The sequence below is a fragment of the Pleurodeles waltl genome, chromosome 9 (assembly GCF_031143425.1).
Source record: "Pleurodeles waltl isolate 20211129_DDA chromosome 9, aPleWal1.hap1.20221129, whole genome shotgun sequence".
Taxonomy (NCBI): Eukaryota; Metazoa; Chordata; class Amphibia; order Caudata; family Salamandridae; genus Pleurodeles; species Pleurodeles waltl.
Window position 1 is genome coordinate 144,627,136 of NC_090448.1, and position 16,817 is coordinate 144,643,952.

At 48.8% G+C, this 16,817-nt stretch overlaps 1 protein-coding gene across 2 annotated transcripts in view; it reads left to right on the forward strand.

Moving 5' to 3' along the window:
* The window catches only part of CACNA2D3 (calcium voltage-gated channel auxiliary subunit alpha2delta 3), a 2,455,990-nt gene that overhangs the window by 664,432 nt on the left and 1,774,741 nt on the right, over positions 1 to 16,817 (forward strand). The window lies entirely within an intron of this gene.

Here is a 16,817-nt window from a genome sequence, read left to right on the forward strand (position 1 = left end):
AGGACCAGGCAGGAATGTCTAAACCAGCATATTGGGGCATTCACTGACTTGAACTTGCACCCAAACCCCATGGCAGGCATGGAATAATGAATACCACACAAACTGTACTCACCCCCTTGTGGCTGCTGTGCTTCCCTCAAACGCCCGTCTCACTCAGGATTGGTCACTGCCAGTATGCAGGCCATTGGGGGGCTAGGTTCCGATGTGCACCCCTCACTCGCTGGGAGGCCATCCCCAGCTGGGCCTCGGAGGTCTTCCGGCCCAGCGTCTCAGGTCTTCCCACCATTTTCTGCAGTGGGTACTCTGCCGGCTATTAACCCCCAGAGTCCGCACGTCCTTGGCAATAGCCCGCCACAACCCCTTCTTCTGATGGGTGCTGACCTGCAGAGGAAACACAGACAGAAGGGCACCAGGAACCACACAATCCAGCCTGTCACACAAATGACCTACATATTGCATTTGTCCCTCATCAAGCACACACATGACCCGTACTTCTGCAGTCACATTGCCTGCAGACACACCCCAGAATTGACTCACTGCTAGCGCACACATACATCTCCATGCAGCCATGTCACATGCAACAAACCCATGAAGTACTCACCTGTTGGTCTGGAGGCCCAATACAACTGCCCATACAGGGGTAGGGCCCCATCCACAAGCCTCTCCAACTCCTCCGACATGAAGGCTGGGGCCCTTTCCCCTGTTGCACGGGCCATGGCAGGTTCCGGACACAGGCCACAGCAACACATTCAGTGGAGATGTGGTTGAGTGAAAGTCAGGAATCAAGTGAAGTGGTAGAAAGAAAATGGCCGTCACTGCCGCGGCGGTGAACACCGTCACCGCCGACGTTGATCATCATTGGTTCCCGTACTCCATAGAGCCCCATGTTAGCCAATGAGGAATTGCATGGCGATGCAGACCGCCTTCCACCATGACCCTTACGCCAGCGGAGTGAGGTCACTTCCACCTGTCTCTGCATACAAGACAGGCTGTTGCCATTTCCTAATGCTAGTATTCATGTATTGAATTGATATGTGTGTCTTTGGTGTTGACTGTACACACCTAGAGAGTTCTAGTGTCAAATCAATTCAAATCATTAGCATTTATAAAGCGCGCTACTCACCCGTGCGGGTCTCAAGGCGCTAGGGACAAAGGGGGTGGTTATCGCTGCTCGAACAGCCAGGTCTTTAGGAGTCTCCGGAAAGCGGAGTGGTCCTGGGTGGTCCTGAGGCTGGTGGGGAGGGAGTTCCAGGTCTTGGCCGCCAGGAAGGAGAAAGATCTCCCACCCGCCGTGGAGCGTCGGATGCGAGGGACGGTGGCGAGTGCGAGGCCAGAGGAGCGGAGGGGGCGGGTGGGGACGTAGAAGTTGAGGCGTCTGTTGAGGTATTCCGGTCCCTTGTCGTGGAGGGCTTTGTGTGCGTGGGTGAGAAGTCGGAAGGTGATCCTTTTGCTGACTGGGAGCCAATGCAGGTGTCTCAGGTGTGCGGAGATGTGGCTGTTGCGGGGTACGTCGAGGATGAGGCGGGCTGAGGCGTTTTGAATGCGTTGCAGGCGATTTTGGAGTTTGGCGGTGGTCCCAGCGTAGAGGGTGTTGCCGTAGTCCAGGCGGCTCGTGACGAGGGCGTGGGTCACGGTTTTTCTGGTGTCGGCGGGGATCCAGCGGAAGATCTTGCGGAGCATGCGGAGGGTGAGGAAGCAGGCGGAGGACACGGCGTTGACTTGCTTGGTCATGGTGAGAAGGGGGTCCAAGATGAAGCCGAGGTTGCGGGCGTGGTCTGCGGGGGTCGGTGCGGTTCCGAGGGCCGTGGGCCACCAGGAGTCGTCCCAGGCGGACGGGGTGTTGCCGAGGATGAGGACTTCAGTTTTTTCAGAGTTCAGCTTTAGGCGGCTGAGCCTCATCCAATCTGCGACGTCCTTCATACCCTCTTGTAGGTTGGTCTTGGCACTGGCGGGGTCCTTGGTGAGGGAGAGTATAAGTTGGGTGTCGTCGGCGTAGGAGGTGATGATGATGTTGTGCTTGCGTACGATGTTAGCGAGGGGGCTCATGTAGACATTGAAGAGTGTCGGGCTGAGTGATGAGCCTTGAGGTACGCCGCAGATGATCTCAGTGGGTTCTGAGCGAAACGGAGGGAGGTAGACTCTTTGGGAGCGGTTTACGAGGAAGGAGGCGATCCAGTCCAGGGCCTGGTCTTGGATCCCGGTGGAGCGGAGGCGGGTGATTAGGGTGCGGTGACAGACGGTGTCAAAGGCAGCCGAGAGGTCGAGAAGAATGAGGGCGACTGTTTCACCGTTGTCCATCAGGGTTCTGATGTCGTCTGTGACTGAGATGAGGGCGGTTTCAGTGCTGTGGTTGGTTCGGAATCCGGTCTGTGAGGGGTCGAACAGGTTGTTGTCTTCCAGGAAGGTGGTCAGCTGTTTGTTGACGGTCTTCTCTATTACTTTGGCTGGGAAAGGCAGAAGGGAGATGGGGCGGAAGTTTTTCAGGTCGCTCGGGTCAGCCGTAGGTTTCTTTAGTAGGGCATTGACTTCGGCGTGTTTCCAGCATTCGGGGAAGGTAGCAGAAGAAAAAGAAGAGTTGATGACAGTCTGGAGGTGCGGGGCGATGATGTTGTCGGCTTTGTTAAAGATGAAATGCGGGCAGGGGTCCGAAGGGGCGCCGGAGTGGATAGAGTTCATGATGGATTTGGTTTCTTCCGTGCTGATGTGGATCCAGTTGTTGAGGGTGATGGTCGGGGATGTGGGTTCGGTGGTGTTAGGTTGGGTCTGGTGTCCGAAGCTGTCGTGGAGGTCGCTGATCTTGCGATGGAAGAAAGTGGCGAGGGATTCGCATAGATCCTGTGAGGGCGTGACGGCGTTGGCGTTGGCGCTGGGGTTGGAGAACTCCTTGACGATGCTGAAGAGTTCTCTGCTGTTGTGGCTGTTTTTGTCCAGTCTGTCGGTGAAAAAATTCCTTTTGGCAGTGCGGATCAGGTGGTGGTGTTTGCGGGTAGCGTTCTTGAGGGCGGTCATGTTGTCAGCGGTGCGGTCCTTGCGCCATGCTTTCTCAAGTGCGCGACAAGTTTTCTTTGATTCTTTGAGTGTGTCAGAGAACCAGAGGGGTTTCTTGGTGTTGTTCTGTCGCTGCGAGCGTTTGAGGGGAGCAAGGTTGTCTGCGCAGTTGGAGATCCAGTTTGTGAGGTTGAGGGCTGCGACGTTGGGGTCGGTGGTGAGGGTGGGTTGGTTGGCGGCGAGTGCGGCGAAGAGTTGCTCTTCAGGGATCTTGTTCCACTGTCGGCTTGGGATGGGTTGAGTGCGGAGGTGGCGGGTCTCGCGTCGGAATGTGAAGTGGACGCAGCTGTGGTCGGTCCAATGAAGGGCGGAGGCGTGGCTGAAGAAGACATGTTTGCTGGCGGAGAAGATAGGGTCGAGTGTGTGTCCGGCGATGTGGGTGGCAGTGTTCACCAGTTGTTTGAGGCCGAGGTTGGCGAGGTTGTCGAGCAGGGTGGTGGTGTTGGGGTCGTTGTTTTGTTCCAGATGGAAGTTGAGGTCGCCTAGGAGGATGTAGTCCGGTGAGGCAAGGGCGTGCGGGGAGATGAAGTCGGCGATGGTGTCGCTGAAAGGGGTGCGAGGTCCGGGAGGACGGTAGACGAGGGATCCTCTGAGGGTGGTCCTCGGGTCGGGGCGAATCTGAAAATGCAGGTGTTCAGCGGCAAGAGGGGAGTCTTCAGTGGAGGTGGTGACGCTGATGGAGTCTTTGAAGACGATGGCGATACCTCCTCCTACTTGGTTGGTGCGGTCTTTCCTGGAGATCTTGTAGCCTTCGGGGATGGCAGTGGCGATGTCTGGAGCAGAGGAGGCGTTCATCCAGGTCTCCGTGATGAAGGCGACGTCCGGTGCTGTGGAGTCTAGGAGGTCCCAGAGTTCAACGGCGTGTTTGTGAACGGAGTGAGCGTTGACTAGGATGCACTTGAGGTGGTTGATGGCGCGTGGGCTTGTGGTCGTAGTTGTTGCGTGGTGGAAGATGCGTTTGCAGGAGTTGCAGGCGAAGGGTCCATGGGTGCGTTTGGGGTGAGCTTGGAAGCAGGTGTTGGAGCGTCCTGGGTTGAGGGCATGGAGGGTGGTGGGGTCATAGCGGATCATCGGGGCTTGGGAGCGCTGGGGACCAGGGGTCATGGCGCTGGGCGCGGGCCAGGCGCGGACGGGCGCAGACGGGCTTGCCTCTGGCGCGCCCGCTGTGCGGACGCGCAGCAGCCGCCATATGAGGTAGGAGGGGGGGGAGGGGTCAGCTGGGGGCGAATGGGAGCTGGGGGGCGGGGGCGTGCAGGAGGTCGCGGCGGGAAAGCGCGAGGGAGGGGGGGTACAGGTAGAGTGAGAAGAGCTGGGGGAGGGGGGTTTAAGGGTGGAGGGGGGAGAGTGTTAGGAGGTTTAGGAGATTAGGGAGAAAGATAGGTGTAGGGTTGTGAAGATAGGGGAGGGGGGGTTGTAGAGGTGGGTGAGGGTGAGAGGTAGAGTGAGGGGATAGGAAGATAGGTAATAGAGGGGGTGGCGGGAGGGGGGGAGAGATAGAGAAATAGGTAGAGAGAAAAGGTAGATAGAGAAATCGATAGATAGGGAAAAAGATAGAGAGATAGGAAGATAGGAGGAGGTGGAGAGTGAGGGAGTTGGATAGTGGGATAGAGAGATGGAGAGATAGGTAGATAGGAGGAGTGAGGGAGGTAGAAAGTGAACGGGGAAATAGAGGGGGGGATGCGAGTGGGGGAGGGGGATGAGGCAGGAGCAGGAGGGCAGGCGCGGGGAGAAGAGGACGGAGGAGGCCAGAGAGCCGAAGGCAGAAGACAAGAAGACACGAAGAAAAGAAGAACAGAAGAAAAGAAGAACAGAAGAGCAGAAGACCGGAAGGACTGAAGACCGGAAGAGCAGAAGACCGGAAGAGCAGAAGACACACAGAAGAACACAGAAGAACACAGAAGAACAGAGAGGAGTACAGAAGAACAGAGAAGAATACAGAAGAACACAGAGGAAGACAGAAGAAGACAGAGGAAGACAGAGAAGAATACAGAAGAACACAGAGGGAGACAGAAGAACACCGAGGAAGACAGAAAAAAACAGAGGAAGACAGAAGAAGATAGAGGAAGACAGAAGAAGACAGAGGAACACAGAAGAACACAGAAGAACATGGAGGGAGATACAAAAAACGAAGAAACAGAGTGCAGAATACCACAGCAGAAGATGAGGAAGAAGAGAAGAGGAGAGAAGACGGGGAGAAGAGGAGTACAGAAGAAGAATACAGACGAGGAGCGAGGAGGAAGAACAGAGAAGAAGGAAAGAGGAAAAGAAGCAGGAGCAGGAGAGAGGGTGAGTAGCGCGGGGCAGAACGAGGGGCTGGGAGGTGGGGGGTACTTACTGTGGGGTGGGTCTCAGGAACTCAGGAACCTGGAGGAGCTGCAGCGGCAGGGGGAGCGACCTACCCTTGGGTCAAGGGTCGCTACATACATGCATGCTCTGTGTACTCTGATGTTGTGTGTCCATAGGTCCTGTTGTCACACCCATTTTACTTTTGCCTCACTTAGGTATCAACCACTGTGGAGGAATAGGAGGAGGAGGCAAGCACCCGTGTACAGACCCCTTGTGGACTTGGCTACACTGGAGACAGTCACATCTTAGTCACCTATCATCTGGCCATAATCACAGAGCTGTGTGCACAATTGGGGCCTGATCTGCTACCTGCTATCCATTGCACCACAGTAATCCCCCTCTTGTGCAGGTGCTGTCAGAGCTTCATTTCCTGGCTACTGGTTCTTTCCAGGGGACAGTGGGCTTGGCTGCAGGAATGTTACAGCCAATATTCTCGATTGTGCTTGCAAGGGTTTTGGCAGCCTTGCTCAAGTACATGTGCAGCTACATCGCATTCCCCCAGGTTGATGATTTGCCTACTGTGAAGACTGGATTCTACGCAATGGTGGGGATAGTATGTCACGTGTGTTGTGTGTGTTGTGCAAACGCTTTACACATTGCCTCCGGGATAGGGCTGACTGCTCGTGCCAAGCTACCAAAGGGGTGAGCAGGGGTTATCTTGGACATGTAACTCCCTTGCCCTGACTAGAGTGGGTGGGTTCTGCCTGGCTTAGGTGCATACTCTAGCCAACCAGAAACCCCATTTCTAACAACATGTATTTGGTGTGAGAGCAAAAGTCACTCGAGGGAGAGAGTGAAGTTATATTGTGTGTGCTTCGTTACTTCAACACCAGCTAAAGCTACCTGGTGATGAAATATGACACAAAGGCATAATTGAGAGGGATTTAAAAGAAATGGCTATTCATAGGTCCTGTACTTATCCCTTCATCTTTGCATTTGATCTGGGTTAATTTTGAAACTTTTCTTCATCTATAAAATTAAGTTGAAAGTTTTGGGCATTTGGCAGTGGTGGGATGACCTTATATTGCGATAATACTTTGCAAATACTAGTCCACATTGTTGAATGAACCAACATTTGCAAAAAAGTGAAACTACATATTGACAGTCCTTTCCCATGCGTCCACTAATTCACACTTGCAAATTTAATGAAGTGGGTAAACTTATCCCCAACAACAAATATACTCTTCCTTCTTGCTTTGGTAGTGAAAAACCATACTGTGGCCTGAAAGGAGATGCACTGTCTTAATATTCTCCTTTTCCCAAACTATCCTTTACTACAGTTTAGAAGAAAAGGCATTCGAGTCAAAACATGGTGTTCCAAACCCCTGAGGTTGTCGATGCACTGTTGTAACTGCCATCTGACAGCATCACAGCAGCGGAAGCTGCAAAACCACAATCAGGCACCATACAGTTATATGTGTATTTTATAAAAATTATGTGAAATTATGCGCAGTTATGCAAAATGTCAATTTGTCATTTGGCTCAATGTTTTAGAGTGAAATGTGTCCATGCACTAATTTTTGATGCAAGAGTGCATTTCGTCGGTAAAACAAAACGTGAAAAATACAAGTGGCATGAACAAAAGCATTGTGGTCATTCATGTTGTTCATGCGCACTCATGTTAAATTATTTCCAGAATGGTACACGACATTGTGTAACGAGGGATTTCGGCATAAAAAGAGAAAATGCAAAATTCCTGAAAGTATGTAAATAACGCCTGCATAAAAGTATGTAAAGAATGCCTTCATAATTTAAATGTCCCCAAGGCCTAGACATTTTGAGACTGATTGAATATCTGCCTTCTCTGTAACAATCTGATAGAGTGCGTCTATTTACGAGACTTCATCACCGTGACACTACGATATTTATTTTCTTGGCTCTGTTGTTAAGTACAATTATTGTCGATATATATAAGAATAACCCAATAAATATGGGAAAATAAGCTACATTTTGCCCTTCTCTTGGTATCGTCTCTAAGAGGAAAACCATAGTAAAGACGAAACACAAGGGTAAAAGAAGATACGATATATTGGCTGCATTTCTCAGATAAACAAAGAAACACATTTAATTACCATTTTTTTTTGTAGGCAATGACAATGATGCTCTAAGGAATATACGTTAGTTGTGTACCCATTCATTCCTACCTGTATGGTCTTAGTGTTGAAGAATAAGTCATGCCAAACAAGCCAAAATAACACAGAACTCGATATTCTAGTGTGTCATGAATAATTTCTGTATACTTTGGAATATTAAAATCTATGCTAATAGTGTAGGTACAATTAGCACTGTCATTACAAGGTAACTGAACCTTGAGAAAAAGGAATTAATCAATAATAGAGGCTATAAACAGTATCAACAAAATTATGAAAACATAACGAGAAAATCTGACAACATCATACAAATGAAAAGTAACAGTAGAAAAAGACTATAGGCCTCAATGAGGCCCTAGCGGCACACTGCGCCACGAGAGCTCCAATGTCGCAATGTGCCTGCCCACTACTACAATGCCATGCAAAGCCACCTTGCTTGTATTTTCATGGTCCTGTAAATAAAGACTCCCTTCACGCATAATGCTGTGTCACAGGGGCGTTCCATGGAACCGAGAGGAAGCAGATGCATTCCCAGATTTACAAGTCTGGGAATACATCAGATCCCTACTCCACCACAGGGGTGGTGTAAGAATGAAGCAACAGGGAGAAATATCTTCATTTGTCCCCATTTTGTCCTTGTTAGAAATTGGGTTTGCGTCGATTTCTCCCCAGCACACACAGACTTGCGTCGTTATTTTTCACGCGGGGAAGTCGTGTGTCGTTTTCCGGCGCGCGGACAGTCTCTTTCTATGGGTCGCGGGGATTACCAGATGTCCCGGGTCTGTGCGTGGATTCTCCTGCCTGTTTTCCGGCTGCGCGTCGTTCCGCGGGGCTGTACGTCGAAGTTTCGATCTCACGGCAGGCGTCGCGCCGATTTCTCCTCTGGAAGTCGGGCGGCGTTGTCCTTGCGAGGCCGTGCGTCGAAGTTCCGGTCGTCCCGAAGGCGTCGCGTCGATCAGCGTCGGTGTGCGGTGTTTTTCTCGCCGCGGAACAAGCTGTGCATCGAAAATTTCGGCGCACAAAACGTCCAAGTGAAAAAGAAAAGTCTTTTTGGTCCTGAGACTTCAGGGAACAGGAGGCAAGCTCTATCCAAGCCCTTGGAGAGCACTTTTACAGCCAGACAAGAGTTCAGCAAGGCAGCAGGCCAACAGCAAGGCAGCAGTCCTTTGGAGAAAGCAGACAGGTGAGTCCTTTGAGCAGCCAGGCAGTTATTCTTGGCAGGATGTAGTTTCTGATTCAGGTTTCTTCTCCAGCAAGTGTCTGATGAGGTACGGCAGAGGCCCTGTTTTATACTAAGTTGTGCTTTTGAAGTGGGGGTGACTTCAAAGAGTGTCTAAGAAATGCGCCAGGCCCCCTTTCAGTTCAATCCTGTCTGCCAGGGTCCCAGTAGGGGGTGTGGCAGTCCTTTGTGTGAGGGCAGGCCCTCCACCCTCCCAGCCCAGGAAGACCCATTCAAAATGCAGATGTATGCAAGTGAGGCTGAGTACCCTGTGTTTGGGGTGTGTCTGAGTGAATGCACAAGGAGCTGTCAACTAAAACCTAGCCAGACGTGGATTGAAGGGCACAGAAAGATTTAAGTGCAAAGAAATGCTCACTTTCTAAAAGTGGCATTTCTAGAATAGTAATATTAAATCCGACTTCACCAGTCAGCAGGATTTTGTATTACCATTCTGGCCATACTAAATATGACCTTCCTGCTCCTTTCAGATCAGCAGCTGCCACTTCAACAATGTATGAGGGCAGCCCCAATGTTAGCCTATGAAGGGAGCAGGCCTCACAGTAGTGTAAAAACAAATTTAGGAGTTTTACACTACCAGGACATATAACTACACAGGTACATGTCCTGCCTTTTACCCACATTGCACCCGGCTCTAGGGGTTACCTAGGGCACACATTAGGGGTGACTTATATGTAGAAAAAGGGGAGTTCTAGGCTTAGCAAGTACTTTTAAATGCCAAGTCGAAGTGGCAGTGAAACTGCACACATAGGCCTTGCAATGGCAGGTCTGAGACAAGGTTAAGGGGCTACTGAAGTGGGTGGCACAACCAGTGCTGCAGGCCCACTAGCAGCATTTAATCTACAGGCCCTAGGCACATATAGTGCCCTCTACTAGGGACTTATAAGTACATTAAATAGCCAATCATGGATAAACGAATCAATAGTACATTTTACACAGAGAGCATATGCACTTTATCACTGGTTAGCAGTGGTCAAGTGCCCAGAGGTCAAAAGCCAACAACAATAGGTCAGAAAAAATAGGAGGAAGGAGGCAAAAAGTTTGGGGATATCCCCGTCAAAAAGCCAGGTCCAACAGTCCTCTTTCTATGTATGCTGCATTCCACAGCACACATAGAAAGAGGATACACCTCTTGTGACTGTCTTTGTGCAGGGAGGTGTCCCTTCCTGCACAAAAACAATCATCCCCACAACACAGGCATCCTTACACCATGGTGCAATGGTGCATGCGTTGGTGTTAGGCACCAATTTGTGCGCCAGCGCAGGGGGAGAGGACAGAAATGTGCAATATCTGTAGATACGGCACATTACTGCCCTTTCCCAGTGGTGCAGGGCGGTGCAGTAAGGCACTTGCTGCACCGTCCTTCACTATGGGCTTCGTAAATGAGGCTCTTTATATGTGTACTTTTTCCACAGACACAACAAATGTATTACTAGTCGATAATGCTTCCATTGAGGAAGACCTGAACACAACCTGGTCAAGTTAAATCTAGAGAACCAACGAGGCCTATAAATACAGTCCTAATGAAAACAGTGAAAGCGATTCACAAGCACCGCCATGAACAGAGCTCTGATCAGCCATTCCATCTCACTATGTTAGATAACGTTGATTATTCATTTTGTATATGCAATTCAGTGCAGAATTTATATGCAACTGACTCCCGACTTGTATATAGTTGGCCTGCTTCATGGGTTGGCACAGATCTTTCCCAAGATATTCATTCTGGAATGAGGTAGAAGATGAACGCCTCTAGAGGTATACTGTAATCAAGCTCCATAACCTTCAAACTCAGGGACCATTTATTCTGTGTCTTTTATCACCCAAATCCTTTGTGAGAGAGAATGAAGATCTGATTACTTTACAAAGAGTCTTGCAAGACTGATGATACAGTTAATAGCTGAAAGGGACAAGAACAGAATGAAAAGAAGAAGGTCTAATTAACTTTTTAGGGTGGCAGGAGATTGAGCGATGTGTGACTGTTGTCATTGCTCTCCTGTTCCCTGCCTCGTTCCTCAGACTTCTAAATCAAGACTTTTATTGCGAGGAGACTGTGCCTAAGAACATTTGTTGTTCTTGTTTCCGCTGAGGTTTGTCTATCGGGCAGCCGCGCTATGCAGAAATCGAGCCTGGGCATTCCAAATTAACAGGGATCTGGTCAGACTCCTAAAATTTTAAGAGCACTGGAGAATGTATTAAATTCTTGACACCGGCACAGTATATGTCCCTGATTACAGACGGAAAGCAAGGCACAAGCCCCCCTGAATCAAGGCAAAGCATTAAGAAAGTGTCTTCACACAAATAATCTGCTCCTGCCATTGATGAGCCGTACCAGGTGTGTTCCTCTAAACAATTGATCTGGCAACAGAAAACTGCATTGATGTCTATCTCAGCCCCTGTAGTTAATCTCATACTTTACAGCTCAGCAAAGACAGCCTCAGAACAGGCACTAGAGTTTACGCATGTTAGTGACAGAGGGAGAGGCGTTTCCCATAGGTTGGCTGTCCAGGTGAAATGACTGATGCAGTCAGAGAATGTTTGGAGGAGCTACTGAAGTGTACCTGCTATACTTCATGCGAAAGTAAGTTAAAATCCATTAACTACATCAGCAGTGATATTAGAAAGCAGTGACCAATCACATTCTACACACTGACACTGTTGATACTGTGGAGTGGATGAATAGTTTTTACATCTATTGACAAAGTGCACTGGAGAAGCAGGGGAGAAAAGGAGGAAGTAGTAAAAGCTTCTTTGTTGGCCAAAGCTTCCAGGATATGTATCATAAATGCGCGGGCTGTTCAAAGATGCCAAAAAACAATCCCTAATCAGTGGACTGATCGAAAAGAAGATGGGATAGACACTGTTTTTTCTGTCCTCACGTTTTTGCCTTTTTTATATATGTAGAAGAGTGATAGGCTGTAGGCTCCTTGTTCTATACCCCTTATCTTTATTTAAATTTCTTCTACCCTTTCTTCCTTTTCTTGAGACTTATCCTGAGAGAGTCTAGTGATGAGCGACATAGATGGCTGAAATATGCAACGGGGTCTCCGGTGGATGGAGGTTCAATTTTCCTTAATGTCTATTGATGGGAGGCTAAGTAAAGGAGATAGGTTTCTTATAGGAAAGAAAAGGTGTCAGATAAACAAATGTAGCTTACAAAAACGTACTCCTTGTGTGTTTTCATGTTTTTGTGCATTTCAACCATCGCTATGCATGGCCACAAAGCTAAAAGTTGCCCTATGAAATTTATGTGAATTTAATATTATTAAAAATAAGAAATTGTTTTCAGGCATATTGCAGCCCTTCATCCACTCATAGCTCTCCTCCCCGAGATTGATGTTATGTAGATAGTACAAGGCCTTGAAAACAATATAGTTCTGCACAGATATAGATTAGGTTACCCCTCAAGTCTCCATGACAGCGGGGATGTATTTCAATATTCCCTCCATAAATTTAAGTAACAAAAGATACAACAAATACATTAGGCCTGTGGATTCTTTTGCGGATTGAGGGGGAGAAGGACAGCAAAACAAAAATGCATAATGTGTTCCTCTTACGGCCCAAAAACTGATCAAATTTAATATTGGGTTAACGTTGGTTTCGACTAACTCAATTGATAGGCCCTATTGTATTTTTGGGGACATTTGAATATGACATAGATCACATGATGCATGGAACAAAACCTGAGCAGGCAACAGACGCTAGATACTATCAGCAAATTAACGAAATAATAGACCCTAAAAATCCCTATGATGAACAACACCATCGAAGGAGTGAATATATGCAATTTTTTCAGCATCATATAGGCACTATTGCAGGACTGATTTTTTCTCAAATCATCATCCATGATTAATGTTGCCAAATCGCAAATCTTACAAAGTGCTATATCAGACCATGTTCTGGTGCAGCTCTAAATATGTATGCCTTAAGTGAAGTGGGAAAAGCAAGGACTTTACATCCTCCTTTGCTATTCAAGCAAGAGTTCACAGATAAAACAGAAGCTTCTATTCATAAGCATGCAAACCTTAAAAGGGCACAGTTCAGATTAGGATATTTTGGATTGCTCTGAAAACCCTTTTGAAAGAACCGTCAATCATTTTCTCTTAAAAAAGTAGAGCAAACTGAATCATAGCAACAATGTAGGAAGCTGGCACTGTATGTACTATATCAAAATGAGATATAGTGTGCACAGGATCCAGGTGTTCCCCAAGAGTCTTGACAGAGGCAATAATAGTTAATACTAATGCTCTATTTGTAGTAGTGTGGTCGAGCAGTGTAAAGCATTAGTTGTACAGACGCAAGCAATAAATGAGAACACACACTCAATGACTTAACTCCAGGCCAATAGGTTTTTATATAGAAAAATATTATTTTCATAATTTATTTTAGAACCACAAGATTCAAATTGCAGGTAAGTACATTAAATGTAAGGTACGTTGCATAGGTATAGTTAGGACTTTGAACTAAAACAGTAATGTAAACAGTTTTTCATAAAATGGCAATAAGCTATTTAAAAGTGGACACTGCAAAATTCAACAGTTCCTGGGGGAGGTAAGTACAGTTAGGTTAATGTGGTAAGTAAAGCACTTAGAAGTTCAGTCTCCAGGGCATAGGTATCCCACCGTTGGGGGTTTGAGTCAAGCCCAAACACCCAGCACCAGCAACACAGGGCCAGTCAGGTGCAGAGGTCAAAGAGGAGCCCAACGAACATGGGCACCTATGGAGACAGGGTGTGATCCGGTTCCGGTCTGCTGACAGGTAAGTACCCACGTCCTCGGGGAGCAGACCAGGGGAGTTTAGTAGAGCACTGGGGTGGTCCCAAATAGGCACACAAAACACACCCTCAGCGGCACAGGGGTGGCCGGGTGCAGTGGGCACACAGGTCATCAGGTTTGTAATAGGATCCAATGGAGGAACCCAGGGGTCAGTCAGACGTTGCAGGCAGGGCACAGGGGAGCTTCTTGGGCCAGCCACCGACTAGGCAAAGGTGAGGGCCCCCTGCTGGTCACTGCTGCACAGGTGGTCAGTTTCTCACAGGCCTGGGGGCTGCGGGCGAAGTGCTTCTCCAGGCATCGGATATCTTCGTCCTGGGCAGTCGCGGTCAGGGAGGTCGTCGGGATTCCCTCTGCAAGAGTCGTCGTGGGGGTACAGAGAGGTTAGCCCAGGGTGGACACGTTGTTGGAGTCGCTTGGGGATCCTCTCTGGGTCATTAGTTTCTCTGGACACGGGCCACGGGCGACGGGTGTAGAGTGGTGGGGAAACACGCTTCTGGAGTGAGGTGGGAGTCCCTTTAAAGATGGTTCTTTCTTTCTTTGTTTGACAGGTCCGCTGTCCACGTGAGTTCTTGATCCTTTGTTGTTGCAGGGCAGTCCTCTGAGCCAGCAGAGGCTGCTGGGCCTGCTGGATGTGTTGCTGGTGCAGGTTCTCTGAAGTTGGAGACAGGCCGTTAGGGCTGGGGCCAAAGCAGTTGTTGTCTTCCTTCTTCTCTGCATGGTTTGTCAGCTAGGCAGTCCTTCTTCTTTGTAGGTCTTCAGGAATCTGATTTCCTGGGCTCAGGGTCGCCCCTAAATACAAAATTTAAGGGTGTGTTTGGGCTGGAGGGCAGTAGCCAATGGCTACCGTCCGTGAGGGTGGTTACACCCTCCTTGTGCCTCCTCCTTTTGAGGAGGGGGCACATCCCTATTCCTATTGGGCTAAATCCTCCAAAACAAGATGGAGGATTTTCCAAGTAGGGGGTCGCTTCAGCTCTGGTCACCTTAGGGGTTGACCTGGATGCGGGGGTGACTCCTCCTTGTTTTCCTCATTATTTCCCTGGACTTGCCGCCAAAAGTGGGAGCTGTGCCCGGGGTGCGGGCATTTCCACTAGCTGGAGTGCCCTGCGGTGCTGTAACACCAGGCTTGATCCTTTGAGGCTCACGCCAGGTGTTACAGTTCCTGCAGGGGGAGGTGCAGAAAGGCACTCACCTCATGTGGCCAGAAACATGTCTGGGAGTGGCAGGCTGGCAGAGACCGGTTAGCCTAGCACTAGCAGTTGGGCTGACATGCAGGGGGCATCTCTAAGATGCCCTCTGTGTGCATTTCTCAACAAATCCCACACTGGCATCAGTGTGGGTTTATGGTGCTGAGAAGTTTGATACCAAACTTTCCAGTATTCAGTGAAGCCATTGTGGAACTGTGGAGTTCGTTTCTGACAAACTCCCATACCATATACTCAATATGGCTACCCAGCACATACAATGTCTAAGAATTGGTTTAGACACTGTAGGGGCATAGTGCTCATGCAGCTATGCCATCACCTGTGGTATAGTGCACCCTGCCTTAGGGCTGTAAGGCCTGCTAGAGGGGTGACTTACCTATGCCACAGGCAGTGGGTTTTGGGCATGGCACTCTGAGGGAAGTGCCATGTCGACTTAGTCTTTTTCTCCCCACCAGCACACACAAGCTGTGAGGCAGTGTGCATGTGCTGAGTGAGGGTTCCCCAGAGTGGCATAATACATGCTGCAGACCATAGAGACCTTCTTTGGCCACAGGGCCATTGGTACCAAGGGTACCTTTTACAAGGGACTTATCTGTGTGCCAGGGCTGTCCCAATTGTGGAGACAAAGGTACAGTTCTGAGGAAAAAACATTGGCACACTTTCAATCAAAGCTGGCATCAACAAAAGGCAAAACATTAGGGGGTAACCATGCCAACAGTGGCATTTTCCTACACAACCCCCCCCCCCAAACAAAAGAGGATGAGAATAACCTTTCCCAAGAGAGTCTTCATTTTCTAAGTGGAAAAACCTGGAAAGGCCATCTGCATTGGCATGGGCAGTCCCAGGTCTGTGTTCCACTACAAAGTCGATATGGACCACCTCAACAGATTAGGGTTCTCTCCTTTGATCTGCATGAGCCATCTGAGAGGTCTGTGGTCAGTTTGAACTATAAAGTGAGTACCAAACAGGTATGGTCTCAACCTTTTCAGTGTCCAAACCACAGCAAAGGCCTCCCTCTCAATGACTTTCCAACGCTGCTCCCTGGGGAGTAACCTCCTGCTAATGAAAGCAACAGGCTGGTCAAGGCCATCATCATTGGTTTGGGACAGGACTGCTCCTATCCCATGTTCAGAGGCATCTGTCTGCATAAGGAATTGCTTAGAATAATCTGGAACTTTCAGAACTGGTGCTGAGCACATAGCTTCTTATAGGGTGTCAACGGCCTTTTGACAGTTGAACGTCCAGTTAACTTTCTTGGGCATTTTCTTGGAGGTAAGTTCTGTGAGTGTAGTCACTATGGATTCATATCCCTTCAGAAACCTCCTGTAGTATCCAATCAATCCAAGGAATGCCCTGACTTGAGTCTGGGTTTTTGGAGCTTCCCAGTCCAGAATTGTCTGGATCTTGGGTTGTAAGGGTTGCACTTGGCCTCCACCTACAAGGTGGCCTAAGTATACAACTGTTCCTTGCCCTATCTGGCATTTGGATGCCTTGATAGAGAGGTCTGTTGCTTGCAGGGCCTGCAAAACCTTCTTCAGGTGGACCAGGTGATCCTGCCATTTGGAGCTAAAGACAGCAATATCATCTAGATGCACTAAAGGACTCCAAGCCAGCAAGGACTTGATTCACCAACCTTTGGATCGTGGCAGGGGCATTTTGTAAGCCAAAGGGCATAACAGTAAAATGATAATGCCCATCAGGTGTTGAGAATGCTGTTTTCTCTTTTGATCCAGGTGTCATCTTAATTTGCCAGTACCCTGCAGTTAAGCCAAAGGTACTGAGAAGTTTGGGTGCACCTAACTTATCAATCAGCTCATCTGCTCTTGGTATGGGGTGAACATCTGTCTTGGTGACAGAATTGAGCCCTCTGTAGTCCACACAAAACCTCATCTCTCTCTTTCCATCCTTGGTGTAAGGTTTGGAGACCAAGACCACTGGCCTAGCACAGGGACTTTCAGAGTGCTCTTTTACTCCCAACTCTAGCATTTTGTGGACGTCCACTTTGATGCTTTTTTCGACCTGGTCTGACTGTTTGAAGATTTTATTTTTGACAGGTAAACTGTCTCCTGTGTCCACAACATGGGTACACAGATGTGTCTGTCCAGGGATCAGAGGAAAGAGC